This window comes from Nestor notabilis, unplaced genomic scaffold (assembly GCF_000696875.1).
Source record: "Nestor notabilis isolate BGI_N333 unplaced genomic scaffold, ASM69687v1 scaffold2498, whole genome shotgun sequence".
Lineage (NCBI taxonomy): Eukaryota > Metazoa > Chordata > Aves > Psittaciformes > Psittacidae > Nestor > Nestor notabilis.
The window spans coordinates 98,786-117,330 of record NW_009938545.1 but is presented as its reverse complement, the minus strand read 5'-3'; the positions used below and the strand labels follow the sequence as shown (position 1 = coordinate 117,330).

Sequence of the window (18,545 nt, the reverse complement as noted above, 5' to 3'; positions counted from 1 at the left end):
CCTTCTCTCTCTCCTCGACCCACTGACAATCAAAAAACTGTAAAGGGTGAGGTGCTTTTCTTTGTTACCTGTGAAGCCTCTGCTTCTATTGCAGATCGTGTCAAATATAAGGAAGGGGGGGGATGAGAGATGGGTGTACTTGCTAAAGAAACACTGGCAGTACCTAAAATGTTCATTGGCCTCACCATTGCTTTTTAAGACAATGGAATGCAGACAAGCCCTGGTATGTGGGGAGTTGTAATTGGCAGCTTGTTTCTTGTACCTGGAAGAATAATCCTGGTATAACAATTGACATGTTTTGTATTTAGGAATTGTTGTAAATATAGACGTGATGTCTAGTCAGATACTGCTGTATGTATGTATGACATGGAAAAGTATGTGGTTCATATTCTGTGTATACTAGTTGTATTTTATGACTAGTTTAAAGGTGAAATGAACAGCATTTTAAAGTCTGATAGACTTCTGGACAGCAATATTAAGTTATTTCTTTCTGTAAGAGTGCAGATAATCATTGGGAATGATTTTTATGGAGGAAGTGGTTCTGGTGCTTAAAAGACATTACAGATTTTCAGCTTTTTCCTTTGCAAGGTGGATGTCTAGCCTGGTGCAGATCAGTTTTAAGTTAGTATTTAAAGTAATTTTATGCACATGAGGAGTTTGCCTTATCCACTGAAACTTGCACATGGAGGCAGGACTTGGGAAGCCTAGCTTTCTTAATGCTTCTATTACAGAATCACAGAATCAACTCAGTTGGAAAAGACCTTTCAAGATCATCAAGTCCAACTGATGATTCCAGGACTGACAAGACCACCACTAACCCATATCACTGAGGGCTATTCTTCAGCTTGTGCTAGTAGTGTCCTAGTGTTTCTTGTCACTACACTCAGCTTGGAAAAATCATTTGAAAGAATATGATTTCTGAAATGAAGCAAGCAGTACCAAAAACGATGCACAATCAGTTCTGCTGTTTGCCATCATCAAAGTAAACAGCTTCTCTCTTCCAAATTGGCGTTTGGAGATGCAGGAATCCAATTAAGAGTGCAAAGCTGTATTAGTTTAGACTACCATGAAGATTAAGAGGTTTTCTGTAAGTAGAGGTGTTTGTTCTGTGTGAGTAGCTGGAGATTGGAGAGTTTGTCAGTGCTGGGTAATACAGTTTCTTGATGCTGCCTCCATAAATCTTCCAGCATGAAATCAGTTGATTTGACTGAGGTCTTTGCAGTGCTTGGGCACAGGTCTGAGCTCTCTGCTCGCACTCTACTCGTTTCTCCTTCCACCCAGATAGTTTTAAAAAAGCCTTTTAAATACACTCTCCTGATATTCTTAGGTATTTTACATAGTGTTGAATGCTGTGATGAGTGGAAAGGAGATCTGCAGTCATGGTATGACATTGTAGTGTTTGAGCCTGTCTTTTTCTAAAACTTCTCTGTATTATAAAGCCATTTTAAACAGCCATGTGAATTACAGGGTAAAGTAAAAAGTGTGTATGAGTACTTTAGGTAAATAGTTCTAGAATTTAGTATCCCTTTTGAGAGAAGATAGTGTGTTTTGTTATAGAAGAATAAATGTTTTGAGTTGTTTTTAGTCTGTTTCTTCTGTAGAGAACCATAGTTTACTCGGTGCTTTTTAGTCCATACTTTCAAAAAGCATATGTGCTGAAGGCAATCAAAATAACATTTGGAAGCTGCTATAATTGCTTCCATAAACTTGGATTAGGAGCTTTTAAGTGCCCTATGGTTTCTGGAAACTTTACAAGCACTTGCTCAACCTCTGAAGGAAAAAATATGTTGCGAAAAAAAAAAAAAGAGTTCTTGAGCAGTAAACACATGAAAATACTGAAGCAACACAGTGGGTGATGTACCCAGAGATACCACCATTTGGAGAGGACACTAGTCTCAGCATTATAAATGGGTTGTTGGCGCTCAGGTGGTTTCCCTTCGGGGATTGGAAGCACCTTTTGAAAGGTAGCCAGAGGCTAAAGCCAAGTCCAGCTCTTTTAAGTGAGTTGACTTGGATTTGAATGTGATGGCAGGCTAATAATTAGCTTTATGAAAGCAGTTTCTAGCTTACTAGCTGGTGGCCCTCTGTGCAGTCCTGCCATCAGGCTGGTTACTGCAGGTATAGAGTATCTGTTATCTCTGGCCTTTGTGTTTCAGGAGTGCCAGCCCAAGTGAAGGGGCACGAACCTTTGTGCATATGTGCATGTCCAAAGCTGAGCTCTTACCAGGGTGGGGTGTGAGACAGTTCTTATTATCAGGGGTTGCTCAGCCACCTGGGATTGTCAATGCTTGCAGCCTCTTCATCTATGCTTTCATTTTAACTCTGTGGTGCTCTGCAGTTTGGGAACTGTTTTGGTTTTTTTTCTACACTCCAGCCTTTAGGTGGGATGGATCGAAATTCTGAGGGAACTTACAGCCTAAAATGAGTCCCCACACCACAGGCTATTTGTCATTCCTTGATGACTTTTCAGTAGAGCGGGGTGCATGTTCAGTAACTCCTCTAGGAAAAGGATCATTCTGTTTGCACACCTGCATGCAGAAGGGTGGGAGTATGAGCTGTGACATATGTGTTGGTTTGGGGTTTTTTTCCCTGCTTGGTAGATAAACACTGTGCAGACCAGTACTTGGTTGTGCACATATCTGGACAGTGATTATTTGTACACAAATTCAGCTTTACTTTTAATGACAGGGAGGCTGTATAGCTGCAAGGAAGGCTGAAATAATGCCAGGAACTTTGTCACTCGCCTCTTGAGACAGGTTCAAATAGATGGTGAGGTACAAGGAGAGATACTCCTTCCATTTGAGGGAATAGAAGGGGGGCAAACTAGAGGTTGCTACCATAATTCTGAGTCACAGACAAGGAAGAAGCAGGGCAGGAGAAATGCTGAAAGAAGCAAAATAGGTCTCAAGAGGCAACTGGAGTAAACAGGGAAAGAATGTGGGAGTACAAATTAGGAAAGAGATATAACGAAATTAGGCAAAATCAAGTTCTCTCAGATGGAAGTAACTGGTCTAGAACATTGCATAAGTATGTTTGAAAAACTAATTTTAGTTTGTGCACCAGGTTTGTGCAGTTTTATAGGGATTTGAAGTTGTGCTTGCCCTCTGAGTAAACCAAAATGTGCTGAGCTCTACTTGGCTGTGTTTTGCATTAAAACAAACAAAAACTGCCTGTTGTACCTGATTTTGTAATTGTCAACTGTTCCCAAACAGTGCTGCCCAGAATTACGACACTTCCCTAGCTTGAGATGGGAGAAAGAAGTTCTTGTGTTTAGGGTTATGACTCTTCATATTCACCAGGATTCCTGCTTTGAACATTTAAATGTGTATTTGTCTTAGATAAAGTGTTACATTTGAGAAGTGTTGACTTTTACCATACCTTAATTTAAATACATGGACAGAAACTGACTAGTAATTTAAAAAATACTCTTAATCTTAATTTGTTAGTAAAACAAAACTTGTTGCTTTTATATCTGCTTGTTGCAAACTGTGTGGATGTGTTCTTAATGGCTTAAAATGGCAATTGAAATGGTTTAAGAGGGGATGAAGCCATTGGTCTTTGTAGTGCTTTAGGGTATTCACATTGCTGTATATTTGATCAAGTGCGGAACCATGCTTCAGGTAGTTCTTTGGTCTTACAGTGCTTCAGGCTGGGTTCTTCCCTCTGTTGCCCCTTAAATGGGTCATTTTCTGTCACCGCTATCTGAAGACATGGAAAAGCCTTGAATCATTTTTCTTACAGTTCCTCTGTTGTTGCCATAAATCCTAGTTCCTCACAGCCTGCAAATGGAGGGAGAGAGAGCGCAGTCTTGCAGCAGGTTCTGCTGCTGGCTGGTTTGATCTCCCCACAGCCTTGCAGAGTCCTGGAAGGTGTCCTGGAGCCCCATCTGCAGTGGGGCTCAGGGTGCTGACCCAAGGCAAGAATTGCACTGGATCTCTTGGTCCTACGTGTGCCACCGTTTTCATGTCCAGTGGGCCTGATCAGACCAGGTGCCGGTTCAGGGTGTGTTTGTGTTGCTAGGTCTCAGCTCAGTCCAGTGCTCCTGAACGATTTTGCCTCGACTGTGATTGAGACTGAGCACTGGATAAGAGTTTTATTCTATGCAGCTCCTTTCTCAACGTACGAAGAGGTTGCATGCCTGTCTTACAAGTTGTCCATCGCAATCTCATGCAGCATCAAAAGCTCTTTAAAACCCTCTTGTAAAGAACAAGAGACCAAAGCAATATTAAGGCATATTCCCCAGGAGTATTGGTCCCTGTACTGAAACATATGCCTCTGCTACCCTGAAGCTTAGCTCAAGGAGGAGACAGCTCTGCCCATCTGTGGAGGACCCAGTAATAGAGCACATCTCTTGTCACCTGAGTCCCAGTGCTTTCAGAGCCTGTCTCTGCCCACTTCTACCATCCCCTGTGGTAGGAGTAGGAAGCAGTGAAGCAGAGCAGGTGTCTGCTTTGAGGAAAACATGGGAAGGAAATAAGCCACCTGCATCTTGGGTACTCGAGAGGCCTGGGTCAGAATAGCAGGCTGCAGCAGCAGCAGTTAGGATGAGAGTCTCACTGCCTCCCTGCTTCCGTGGTGTTTCCAGGGCAGAGAGGAATACTGGTGAGACTGCTGTATTTGCTAGTATTTGAAACCAGCCAAATACAAATTGGCCTTGTCTCTTTTGAAGAAGCATCTGCAGCTGAGATAGTGGGCAGTGACTCAGTTGTTTTGTTTTTCTGTCCCTCCTAATTTAAGATTTGCCAGGAGAGGATGGGCCTTCATGGACAAACAGATGTTGCCTTTTAAAGGGGTGTTTTACTCTGGGTGGAATTCCCTCGAGATGACATCAAGGAACCATAACTATGGTTGGTCATGTGGCCAGGGGCAGGCAGACCACTTCTAACCTGGGCTGCTTTTGATGACATTGAAGCTTTCAGAGATGGAGCCTGTGGCATGGAGGTGTGTAGCTGTTTTGGAAGCAAGCTGTTCTTGACTCTTAAGTACCCAGAGTAATGTGTAATTGAGATAGCTAAGCTTGTTGTCCTCCTGTTCATTCTCCTCCATCTCAAGAGCCAAATTCTTCACTACATCTCTATTTAGCATCTGTGCTTTCATTCTTAGAAATGGGTCTCCTTGTAAGAATATAATGGAAGTTAGATGATTAAATTGTATTTTAAGAAGCTTTAGTGATGTCAAGGCAGGAAATTTCATGTTAACATTTTTCTCTCCACTTTTGATTTAGAAGGTAAGAAATACCATACGGGCTCAGGTCAGTACTTCATTTAGTAGCCACATAAGCGGTCTCTTATACTGTCAGTGATAGTGCTGTTAGGGAGAACATGTGAGCGTGTCCACACTGTGGCTTGCTGTCCTTCTACTGTTCTAGCATCCAGTCATCAGACTGGCAGCATTAGAGGCTAAATCTTTGTTCCCTTTAGTATCTGTTCACCACCCTGTGGTTTCAGATTCCCAAAGCTCCTTGCCAGCAATGTTGATTTTACCTACTGCCATCAGGTTTTTATAAGCTTTGTATATATTACACTCTCCCACCCCTCATCTTGCATCCAAATTGAAGAGCTCCCAACCTCTTCAGTCTTTTCCCCCCAAGGCAGCTGCTCTGTCCCTTTACTGCTTTCTCTCCTTTTCTCTACCTTTTTGAATTCTCCTCTGCCCTGCTTGCATGCCATTCTTGTCTCTGCATCTTGGTTCTTACGACTGTAGTGCTCCAAGTCTTTACATAGCTGCAAAATGACATTCTGCCTTGTGCTCAGTTCCTTCCTGTTGAGGTCCAGCATCTAGATGGTGTTTTCAGTGAATGTTGTGCACTGAGCCAGTAATTTCTGAGGACTTCACTTTTTTGAATTGTGAACTCCAGCTATAGGTTTGTATGTACTGTCTTAGTTATGTCTGCATTGAAGCTCAGGTACCACACTTCGCTTACTGAGTTTAGTGAGGTCCTTCCAGAATGCATAGTCACTGCCATTGCAGCTGGCTGACCTGAATAAGGTTAGCTTTGTCTGCAGACTTGGAGAATTTCACTTCTCTCCAGGTCACTGAAGATGCTAAATAGCATGAGTCCTAGCAATGCTGCCAGGTCAGCTCCACTATTGACTTTTCCCTATAGTGGAAGGTTGACTATTAGTCTTAGCCTTGCTTCCTAGTCTATAGCCAGCTTTCTGCCCATAAATGGACCTTTTCTCTATAACTAGGCAACTTGACTTCTTGCCATACACTGTTTAAGATGCAGCCTGGGCTTTTTGAAAGTCCGAAGTATGTGTTTTCCTTGGAGCCCGCTTACCTGTTTGCTTGGCGTGCCAGCAGGGTTTCTCTTTGCCAAAGCCATGTTCAACTTGTCCCAGCAGGTTGTTTATTGTACCTCTCTATCTGCAATCTTGCCATGGATGGAGATCACATTTACCAGGTAGCTCTTAAGATTCCCACTGGAATATTTCTTTGTTTTGGAGAGCCCACCAGGCCAATTACTGAAGAACTTGAAAGAAACCTGCAAGTAATGAGAAGTATCTTCTCCTGACCTAGTATGCACAAAACCACAGGTTTGGATAGTGCGAAGTGAAGACTCAATTATAACTAGAGCAGTCCTGCAGACTTTTACTGTACTTTGTTCTGTGCCATATTAGACCCAAATTGGGCATGTGGTAGTTCTGTTCCTATAGTGGTAGATACCTGTGTTAAGGCTGACAAACCTCTTACCCCTGGCTGCTTTTTTTTTTTGACTACAGATTAGTGTTCACCTTCGTAGTGGGAGGGCTCATTTAATTTCCTTCCTGACCATGAGCTGTTCAGTCCCTATGCTAGTTTCTTCCACAGCTGTGCTGTGAACCTGATCGGTGAGATGATCCAGAGTTGCAAGTGTATGTCTTTTAATAAAAAACACAGCTTGGTTTCCTTCCCACATTACTTCCCTGATGTTTATAGCATAGGCACACAAACAGTTTCACCAGCATGATTTAGTGCGTGGTGAATTATGGTAGCAGGGAGAGGACTAAACTGCTGTCATGTGTGGGAGACTTCTTAATCTGACTGAGCTACCAGAGGAGAGCAACGTGCAGCTACACAATCTACTGTATGTAAAACCAGGAAGTTGGGAGTCCTAGCCAGGTTTTTCATACAATACTTGGCAGTTACGGCTACTGTGATGATTGTGATGTAACTTCCATGAAGCCCACTGCTGCCTTTCTGGTACAGTGTCATAGTTTAAATTCAAATATGTAATAGGCAGCAAATGTTGACTTGCGGCCATAGGGTACAATAACAGAATACTGAACTCCTGTGGCATTGCTTTGATCTAGAAAGACTTGCATTGGTGACAGTAAGTAATTTTTGAATCCTGATAGGTAGTATGGAAGATAGTAAATTGCTTTTCTGCTTGAAATAACCTTTATGTTACATTCAGATTGTTCCCGCTGATGCTAAAACTAAAATAATAGAAAGTAAAAGGATGTGTACTTGTAAAATTGAAATACATTGAATCAGTGTGTGATTGCATACTTGCAAGAGATACTCTAGTTCTGAAGCAGAACCATTGCATCGTGTTGGAGATGGGAATGATGGCTGTAAAACCCTGGAGCTCAACCTGGCTGTTGGAAGCCGATAAGCATCTGTACGTGAAACAATTCTTGTCATAAGGGAAAATTCCTGTTAGAAGTTTTGTTGCTCAGAATTGGACTGGCTTACGGTGTGGTTTTTTAAAGATGAATTGTCTGAGTTTATATTTTTGTGTGAACATGACTACATATTTTTCGCTTAATGAGAGTGTATTTTGCAGATGATGTTGCATTGGTGTGTCCTGTGTAGCTTCTGTGGGGACTTCTATATCTGATGGGGCAAATGGTAAGAGGATGGATTGAAATTAAAAGGAGTAGTTTACAACTGTTAAACACCAGTGCATACGTAATGTGTTTCTTATGTTTAAAACCACCAAAGTGGTATTCTTGGGATGACTTTTTTTAATTATGTGAAAACCTGTCAGTGCTCACCCTGTTAGTTCTGCTGACTGAGGTTTTACCTAGTGATGTTTCTTAGACTAGTGTAAAGACCTGAGGTGCTCTGTGGGAGCATGTTCTTATCTTAGCTGTGGGTCTTTCAGTTTTAATATATCAAGGAAATAATGAACTTCTCTGTTTAAGAAATTACGGTATAATTAATTTGTCAGTGCTTTCTTGTTGCATAAGCAACTTTCTGCTTCCAAGTCTTAAAGTCCACAGGTCCCTGTAGTGACCAACAGCATTCTCTCCTCGGGATATGATTTCTAATGCTGTAATAAGATGTCCTGGCTTTCTACCCTTGAGGCATAATTTTGTGTAGATTCTTTAGTGATTAAGAGGACTTCTGAAGTACTTGGAGTTATGGAGGAAACCAAGTGTATATACAAGTGTGTGCACAAGTACAATGCCTCCTGTACACTTCTTCATCTGATTCTAACTTTCTGAGGAATAATTCTGCTGCCTTGGCAAATTGGCTAAGAGTAAAGGTAGATGGAGATCTATAATTGGGATAGATGGGGATCAATCAGTAAATTAAAAGACCTCTGAGTAATGTCAATATTGCCATAATCTTTGCTGTTGGAAAGGGGATGAGTTTGAGTTTAATGTTTACCAACCATCTAATTTTGATGAACCCACACATTTACTTCCTCTGATGACAAGCAGTGTGTATAAAAATATCTAAAGGTTTTTCTTTGTTCTTTCATTTGTGATGGAGGCATTACTTCCAGTAGGTCATATTTGCCCTATCAGACTTTTTGGTTGTAACAAACTGAAAAGGGCAATAATTGGTATGAAAAGTAGATTGTATTTCTGCTCATCTTATAAATAAGTGTTTTGGAAAAATGATCACACAAATGTAAATTTGTGCGCCAACTCAACTGCATTTCAGTGTTTCAAAGAAAATACTGGGAAAAGAGCTATTTCTCCTTCATCGCACACTGAATTGTAGTGCTGTTTGATTTGTCAAGGACCTAAAGTGGTACAAGATGTTTTCTTCTATGCGAGTGTAAAGGAAATCAAAATTCCAGGTTCATTTCTTAGCAGGTAAAGGACAGTTACGGATTTGGTTGTTAGAGAAACACATAAAGTTAAACAGGGGAAGTTCAGGTTAGATATAAGGAAGAAGTTCTTATTGTGAGAGTGCTGAGGCACTGGAACAGGTTGTCCAGAGACGTGGTAAATGCTCCACCCCTGGCAGTGTTCAAGGCCAGGTTGGACGGAGTCTTGGGTGACATGGTTTAGTGTGAGGCATCCCTGCCCATGGCAGGGGGTTGGAACTAGATGATCTTAAGGTTCTTTCCAGCCCAAACCATTCTGTGATTCTATTCTATGTTTATTCAGAATAATCCTTTTACTAAAGGAAGAATAAAGGGTATATTTTATAAAAACTTTAGATAAACAGAAACATGAGCAAAGTTTTCTGCTTTCTTGTTGTTTTTTGCCGTAGCTTTTTAAGATAAGGAGCCTCATACTTCCTTCTGTGCTAAGTTTGGTTTACGCATTCATACAGTGCCAGGCTGCCAGGTGAGTGGCTGCCACTGTGGCAAATAACTTTTATTCAACACTTCCCATCTCCACCAAAATGCAAACATTCAAGCATTCTCTATGCTCCTTTCCAGGAATTGCTTTCTTCTCACCTCTAAGTCAACAGTACTTGATATTTATCTTATGTTACTGTGATCATCTCCTGTTCCCAAACTCATGCTGTGTGTTTCTGATCTCATTTTATTTAGTCTGCTTAAAGATGTCAGTCATTTTTACATTATATTTGTTTCCATCCAATCCCAAGGTGAAAGATGAATTTGTTATCAAGGTAAAGTCTAATCATGCATAGAGTAGAAAGTGCCTGGGTGCTGCCTTGTATACACATGCCTTAGCTATCCTGGACTTTGAACGGAGTTGTCACTACTTGCTACTGTAGATGTTGAGATAAAATTTCATCTTTCTAATAGGTAGCTCTGACACTATATGCTTTAGAGATGTCGCTTCTCAGGTCTGCGAAGAAAGGGCTGGTTGGTTTATTGTTTGTACTATCTTCAGATCTTGGGCTGGGCTCGCAAAGGCAGAAAGAAAAATCCAGAAGTATTGCCTCTGGCTTGGGAACTTCCCAAGCCACCCATAACTGGGGACTGGAAGAGTGTGCTTGGGATAGCTGTCCCTGCAAGCTTGTACTGTTTCATACTCTCCCTTAAACACTGTTGGCTTCTGTACGAGAAGGGAAAGCAGCATGGATGAACCTGTGCTTTCTCGCTTACGTGCTTCCTTTATCTTAATAGATACTATATTTGAGTATTTTTCCTCTATCTGAGCCTTTCTAATAAAGGAATCATACTCTTCAAAATGCTTTCCTTGTTAGTTACTGTCTTCTGAACCAGGTAAATAAACCCTTGTCTGCAGAAGAACATTAGACTGCTCTTCTCTCTGCTCTCCTCTGAGAAAGATGTCTATTACTGCGTTCATGAAAGTAGCCTCCTTACCTGGACCAAGATAAAGTATTGCCGTTGCATACTTCAGTTACAGCAGCAGTAGATAAGTAATAGGCTCTGTTATCCCATTCTAGAAATTAAAACCTTTAACTTGTACCCACAGTCTTGGCTTCATATCTTGCTTGAGATTCCTAGGATGAGGACATACGTAGGAAGAGAAGGAACAGCCAGCAGCATTAAGACCTTGGTCTGTTTTCTCTTCTCTCGAAGACTGTCAAGCTCCTAATTAAGAAAACACGCTGCACTGCTGGTGTTTTCAAAACCTACATAGATTGGGAACAGCAGCCCTTGAAAAGCCTCCTCTTCTGGATAAGCATACAACTTTTGCAGGCATATAGAAATGTTTAATGTCTCCAAATTCACTCTTGTGTTTTTAGGCTTAGCATCTACCTAGTAGCAATAGTGATACTAGGTAGTATCATTTTCTGCTTTGTCGTATCTTCAAAAGTGACACACTGCCTGGCATGGAAACTGGCAGAATTTGGGAAAGGTCTGATTTTGCTAAAGTAGTGCTGCCCTCCTCTTCCCTATTTCCAGATACCTGTCTCTATTTTAGGATTTCAAGCTCCAGCAGTCCTTCTTAACAAACAATTACAGGAACAGTTCTGAGAGTTTCAGCTCTGTTTGTAGAGATGGGCCCTGAAAGCCTCAGTCTGCTCATGTGCTGGCAGAAGGGAATTAAATTCCCAGATGTCTGGGCTCATTCTTACAAGGAGAAACATTCCTTTTGTTCATGTTTGTTCTTTGTGGAGAAAACTAATTCCCATTGTGTAGGATTTTGGTTTAGTAAGGTCTCTATATTGCAATAAAATATTTGGAAACATCTTCTGTAGTTTGAATAACACTATTGTCCTTTTACTAGGGAAAATAGTCTTATTGAAGTAGGTGTATTGTTCTGAGAGAGGAAAAATAAACTTTCTTATATAGGTTTAAGAAGCCTTACAAGAAAATAATACTTTCTGCTGGCTAAAGTATGAATTTTAAGGCAAGATAGTTACTGTCCATAAAAAATGCCCATGCTGTATAATGTAACACTTCCTATTTTTTATTTATTAATGTCTCTGGACTTTCTGCCTGCTTCCATGTCCTTTCTCTGCCATCTAGAGTGCTATGGGGTGAATCAGGGCAGGGAGTTTTGTTCCTCTAGAAGCAGTTCTGATCCAGCTCACCCTCTGATAGCAGCTGTTTGATACCTAGTACCAGCACAAAGCCGTGTCAGGACTCAAGGAGAGATGGGAGGACTAACATTGCCCTTCTGAAGGTGGCCTTCTCCACAGGCTGCACCTTCACCACGGTGCTGAGTCAAAGGGTGTGGATTTGTGTTACACGTTGCATGGTTTACTTCGGAGTATAGGTAGTAAGGAACACACTTGTTCTCCATTCTTCCCCTTGTCCCATCTAACTAACAAGTGCCTGTCCTCAAGATGAGTTGGTTCAGCTTGCTGACTTGAGGCTTGATTTATTTTGGAGATGGATTAGTTTGTCAGATCAGTAAGCTAAACTGACTCATCTTCAGGCTACAAGATTGCCAAATTCACCATTGCAGGAGCACGAAGGTGGGAAACAGACCATCCTTTTTGGCAGTAGCCCCACATTGATCAGATTTGTATAACATGAAAATGAGCTGTAGCCTTTCTTGTTTAAAGATGTCCAGCATGTAATTCTCTTGCTCTTCTTGCCCTACTATTTTTATTCTTTTAAAAATAAATTAAAAAGCAAGACTTGCCAGTGATGAAAAGCTTTTTACATCTAGCTTTTAAAAAGCTGCCTCATCTGTAATAAGAGCTCCTTCACCAAGATAGCTATTCCTGCCATGGAAAATATCTGCATTGCACTGATGGCATGCCTGCAGTTTTCTTAATGTTAATTGAGAGAACGCTTTCCTTGAATTCAAAACCATCTATAACCTAAACTGATTTGTTCCATTTATGTACAGTTCTGTGTCATCACCTTGAGCAGTAACTTGGGATGGGAGCAGAGGTTGCGTAGTGTCTTTAAGTTGGTCTGTGTTCTGCAGCATGAATTGAACACACAAGGACAACTTGATTTTGACCTCTGTAGAAATGCTGCTTTCACTCTTAGAATGGTGTTCAACTGCACGACATGATTCATCACAGGGATTCAGTTTAAGCTGCTGCTCACTCTGACTTTTTCCCACTTGAGGTGGATGTTGGTTCTGAACAGCTGGCAATTTTCTTACTCCTTCTACAACATTAGAAGATGGGCAATAAATGAATGCCATATCCTAAGCAGCTTCATCTGTCTTCCTCTTTAGATTTTGGCTGCTGTATCAGATTCCAGGTTGTGTTTCTCACTGATATCACTCAGTCCAATTCACTTTCTAGGTTGGATGCTGGGTCTGTGATGCTGTTTCCTGGTCCATGCTCTATTTCTGCCCTGTGTTCAGTGAAATTGGAGAGTAAGAAAACATATAAAGTCCTAGTAGGACAGAAACTATTTGTGGGGTACTTGACAGAAGGGAGAAGCAAAAAGTAGAGTCTTATGATGTCCTGGAGAGGAGAAAAATGTATTGGAACCCAGGGCTCTGGCTGCGGGGAGAGCTTGGTCCTTTGTCCTCCCAGGGAAACTGCAGGTTCAAGTGGGTGTTACTGTTCATTGCACCTGGATTTTCAAGGCCACGTGTGTTACTTATAAATACAGATCTTGCTCTTTTTTAGGCAAAAAATTGGAGGTTTGGGGGTGCAGCAAGGATCGGAAGCTGTGGCAGATACCTGCAGCAGTGTTACAGAAGGGACCCTGCCAAAGAGAGTCCAGCAGATACGGAGCTACATGCTTCTTGCCCTGCTCCTTCATCCGCAGTTCCATGGGCTGGCAGGGGTTACAGAGGCCACAGAGAACTACCCAGATGCTGCTGGCCTGCGCTGCCTGCGGTGGTGACAGCAAGTGCTTCATGTGCTCATGCTTCCAACTCATTTGGGGGCTCACTCTGTCCAGTGTTAATCTGATAATAGTGCTGCTTCAAATTCTCTTCGCTCCTTGATCTCTGCTCCTTTCCGCTTCTCTCTGCTTTTTCTCGTTTTAGTATGGTTCTGATTGCATTTGTGGGTTTTGGGGGTTGGGGTATTGTGGGTTTTCCTCCCATCTCTACTCTTCCTTACCTTCACCTTTTTTTTTTTTTTTTTTTTAATTTATTTTTTAGCCTATTTTAGATCTTTTCTTTTTCCATTCCTTCCTTCCTTCCGTTTCCAGTAACTCTGGCACTTGCCTGAAACAACTGCCCATTACAGTGTTTCCTCTGTGGGCTGTGCTGTCTCCAGCCTAGGTCTCTGTCTGTCTGCTCTTCAGGCTGGGCTGCAGGCCTGCCCGGGCAGGAGCTGTCTCTTATTGCCAGTGCTGTGCCTAGCACTATGGGGTCCTATTCAGCCTTGGTACTTAAACACTGTAATAAACACAATTGAAAGATTTCTTATTTAAACCCTGGTGCAAGAATGGAGAGTCCCTTTCAGATGTATTAAGACATTCTTAATCTGTGCAAGTATGTGGTAGGGGGGGTGTTGGCAACTTGCAGCTACTGCAGGTGGCTATTCTGTGGGTTATGTTTAATGGTATGGGCTTGTGCATTGGAAACCTCTTAGTGGATGCAGAGAGAATGAAAATGAAAAAGACAGTGATAATCTCTGGCTACGTGATGTATGTACATTTAACTGGATTCGGAAACTATAACAGATGCAGTTAAAACTGAGCTAGGGAGGTCTCCAACAAGTAGAAAGCCTTCTACTTAAGTGGTTTACAAGAAACTACTTAAGTGAAAGGTTTACAGGTCATACCAGACCTTTTGACGGGAAGATTGTAGGCCTTCTAGGAATTCCCCTTATGAGCTCTTTAACGTTTGTTAGTCCTCAAGAGGAGGGAGTCTCTGACGGTGCTCTTAAAGTAGGCCTTGCTAGAAGACGCTGATAGACTCGCTGAGGGTCAACTGTTGAATGGCATGAACAAGTGGGTAAATACGATCTGTTTGCAACTTAGGGTTCTCTGGTGCCCTGTCAGGGCTCAGTTACAGTGTTTTCATAAGTTATTACATGTCAGCTGAACTGCTGTAGTCATCTTTGGCAAATGTGTGCTAAATCATGCTCCCTGACAATGTAAGAGGGAGGAACAACCAAAGAAAACTTCAGATAAGAAATCCTAGTACTGCATAGCTGAATTTCTCAGCTAAAAATTAACTCAGAGCTGTATAGTGAAGGGGAATACTGTTGAGGCTACAGTCTCATGCTAAAGTGATGTTGTCATACTGTTTCTGCTCACTCCCTCTCTCTTGTCCTTGTGCTGTGTATAATCTGTAAGCTCTTTGGGGGCAGGAATGACCTGACCTCAGATCATAAAAAACTAATGCTGTTATGCTCGCTTCGGTACTCGCTTCCTAATTGGTGGAATCATCTTATCTAAATTTAAAAGTGATTTATATATCTAAATAACTTTTGTGGGGTGGGTTCATCTGCATGTGGGTGAGGAGAGAGGAGAACAGAAAGAGTGCCTACTAAAAATAACTTGTTAAGGAGCATGAGGCTGCTTATGAAACCCCACTGGCAGCCAGTGTTTAGATTACCTTAATTGTATGTTTCTGCATTTTTTTTTTTCCCAAAGCAGAAATTAAAGTATAAGCATTCTGGTGGAGAGGTTTTGTAGTCACAGGAAAGATTTCTTCTGGTGCTGCTCCCTAAGCTAATAGGGCAGGGTTTTCCCTCGCCACCTTGGTGTTAACAGCAGCTTGAGAAGGCTCTCTTGCTTAGAAATGTACTGACAGATGGATTACTTGAAGCAGGCTATGTGTTACGTAGAGGGGTGGTTAATACAAGCCCTAGATATGCCTCAGAAAGGTGTGGGCACCACCTTATCCAGTGGTAGGAAGGAAGGCTTTAGTAAGATAAATCTTTTCTTCAGATGCTGAGAGTAAACATCCCTTTGGATTCAGATGCTTGATTTATAAGTCAGTGGGATGGTGACCTGCTGGGATTTTGTGGTGGCCAATTCCAGCAGCTGGCTGTTGGAATCTCATCTACCACCGTTGGATCCAGGGGAGGTCATCTGATGGCCAATGTGATAGGCATCCAGTCTAGATCAAAAGGGCTCTTCCCATCCTTTTTTCTCTGGAATTTTTATGTTTTGCTTTTGTGCTGGGATAGACTAGCTCAACTGTCAGTGTTGTGCTGTGCTTGCTTTGGCTTCCTTACTTAAGATCTAAAAACATGTAGAAAGTAATGCCTTGGAGCTTTATGTGACCTTGTAGTGGACATTTTAACAAACCTGTGTGGAATAATTATTGAATATATCTAAAGATGTAGCATTGTTCACACAGAAAGGAAAAACGGACTGTCAGGGTAAGATGCAGCTGCACCTGGTATGCCAGGAATTCACTCCACAGCGGTTCCCGTAGCAACATTGCTTGACAGAGAATGGGGCAGAGTGGAGATTCTGCAGCCAAGCTCTGTCCCAGCACCAGCAGAGATGGGAACTAGGTGGTACTTGAAACTGATAAGCTGCCTGCTTGCTGCCCTGAGCCAACACTCTGTCATCTTTTGACAAAATGCTGTCATTTTGTGAACTTTGCTTCATTATAATACAGAAACACACCTCCATCTCCAAGGCTTCCCGCCTCCTCTTTAAATTTCTTGTGCTATATGCCTTTAAAAGTGAAGCGAGAGAATTTTACACCAATAACAATAAAGGTGTGTATGACTAGAGTCACTCAAGCTCCACCTTAGAAGTGAAAAATAGTATAGAAGTGACCCAAGAAGTGGGGGGCATTAGGGAAGACACCATCGTGGACAAGTCGAGGAAAATTCCATCAACAGATCACCCCCGACTCCTGGGACCGGTCGACGGGCTGGACCTTTCTTCCCCCCCATAGGGACGCCTATGGGTAAGACTTGCATTGTATTCAGTGCTTCCCCGGGAAAATTAGGAACCTCTATATAGAGTTACTTTTTGTTACTTTTATACTTTAAAGCCAGGCTGTGTTATTCATAACTTTGTCACGCGTTTGTATATTTTACTATTTGCACGTGCTTTTGCAGACAGTGTATTTATCACCAGCAATCCACAAGAACCTGTACCTGTTGCTTTAATAAACTGCACTGTTTAAGTAGCTAGTCATAAATCTCTCATTGAACGTGACCAGATCCTTCGGTGTGGCCGTGTTAGTTCGTGAGCACGATTAGACTGAAGGTGCAGTGCACTATTAGTGCATCCGGAATCGTGATTATTCAGTATATTGAATGCGACTGGACTGATAGTGGTAAATTGGATGTCACTCAGAATTTAAGCCTAGCCGCACCCAGCCCTTCTGATACCTGAGGACCAGCTGGAACACAAGGGGGTTTATTTTCTGACAAATTCCCTTACCTCTGAACGCAACAGCCTGTGATGTGAATGTTCTGTGACCTGCTAAGTACCTTCTTCATTTTCTGAAGGTTTCTTTATAGTATTTAATTTTAACCTTTCAAAGAGAGTGTATTGAATGCCCCCTCCAAAAAATTATGATTACATCTAAAGGACATGTAAAGCCCTGATGGCATTTGGAATGACTGAACTGAGTTGCAATAAATCCACATGCTGTTCCTTTAGTTAAATTTTAAGGGGTTTATCCCAACATAAATAATAGGGAAGGAAAAAGCCCCTGCATCTTGATGTTATTTGATGTGTTTGTTATATCAAATTCAGACATATGAGACATGCCATTACCTCTCACACTTTCCTGGAAATAGATTTCATTTCTTCTTCCTTGTGACATACTGACCTCGAAAAACGCATGAAGACAGAGGTCAGTTGAGTTACACGCTATTTTATTCTTTATAGCGAAAGTTTTGTTGCCTTTCTGGCCTGTTACTGCTTATTCTGTACCGGTGGTATAGTTAGTTTTACTAGACAGGAGTCAGTCACTGCTATTTGTTTACTTTATACTCCATTTTCCATTTGTCTCCAGCTTAAACTTCTTAGCACTTAGTATTTTGAATTTGTATTGTCATTTTCAAAGCTGTTGAGCTAAATGTAGAGGTCCCACAATTTTTCGGGGATTACATATTTTGCCTCCTGGAAAATGCCTCTCACCTTTTAGTGGTCTTTGGCTTGGCAGTTGTTGCTGAAATTTGTCCTGATTTATTTGTCTCTGGCTTGAACTGAAGTGAATTGATACATGACCATCGTTTGATCATTATCAGTAAAGCCACTGAATGACTGCTTCACCTTTTCATTGTTTATCACTTTACTATGTTTTTGTTTAAACTGGATGCAGATTTTAACTGTTATACAAAGCAGTGTATCTGGTGCTGAGCTATGACACCACTGCATTAGTGCTGGGTAGAACAAAAATGGTTTATGTAAGTATTGAACTTCTCCTGACCTTCTTAAGACCCTAAGTTGCATGTCCATCCAGTGCAGGCTTTCTTATTTCAAGCCTAGCAGTTGCAGTTCAACTATACAGCAAGGGTGGTGAGGTTGGGCAAGGAAGTTGTGAATGCTCCATCCCTGGCAATGTTAAAGGCCAGGCTGGATGGAGTCTTGGGCAACATGGTCTAGTGTGAGGTGTTCCTGCCCGTGGCAGGGGGTTTGGAGTTAGATGATCTTGGGGTCCTTTCCAACCCAAAGTAGTCTATGATTCTATGTTGTATGCTTTAGAAAAGATTCCCATCTAAAATAAAAATGTGCTGCAAAAATAACCTTAACTTTGAGAGGCTTTTAGAAAAAATAATTTCCTTATTAATTTTGCCCACCCACATTCTGTCCCAAACTGCTGCAGTGTCTTATTTATAGTAATTACGGGCAATATCTTTTTCCACCTGCAGATCAGAGCCCTCTCTGAAATGGCTGTTCCTAAAATGGGTGGCTTTTAGATATAATCCTCTGCCTTTCTCTCTTTGGCTTAAATTGTTTGAGCTCTTGAAGTCTCACTCAAAGTAATGCATTTTTCTGACCTTATAATGTCTGTGGCTTCTTTCTGAATCTCTAGTGTTTTGAATCATCACTCCTGAATTTTAGCTATCAGGAGTGAGTGCACTATTCCAGTAGCTGTTGCATGGATGCCAAATAGGAAAGATAATTCCCCCCTCCCCCC

General features: G+C 41.7%; 1 long non-coding RNA gene across 1 annotated transcript; it reads left to right on the top strand.

The window, feature by feature from the left end:
• Nucleotides 1-1,365: 1,365 nt before the first annotated feature.
• On the top strand, nt 1,366-5,601 carry LOC104409482. The gene is made up of 3 exons (XR_719941.1): nt 1,366-1,376; nt 4,438-4,444; nt 5,591-5,601. It is a non-coding gene; the product is annotated as an uncharacterized LOC104409482 (long non-coding RNA).
• The last annotated feature ends 12,944 nt before the right edge of the window (nt 5,602-18,545 follow it).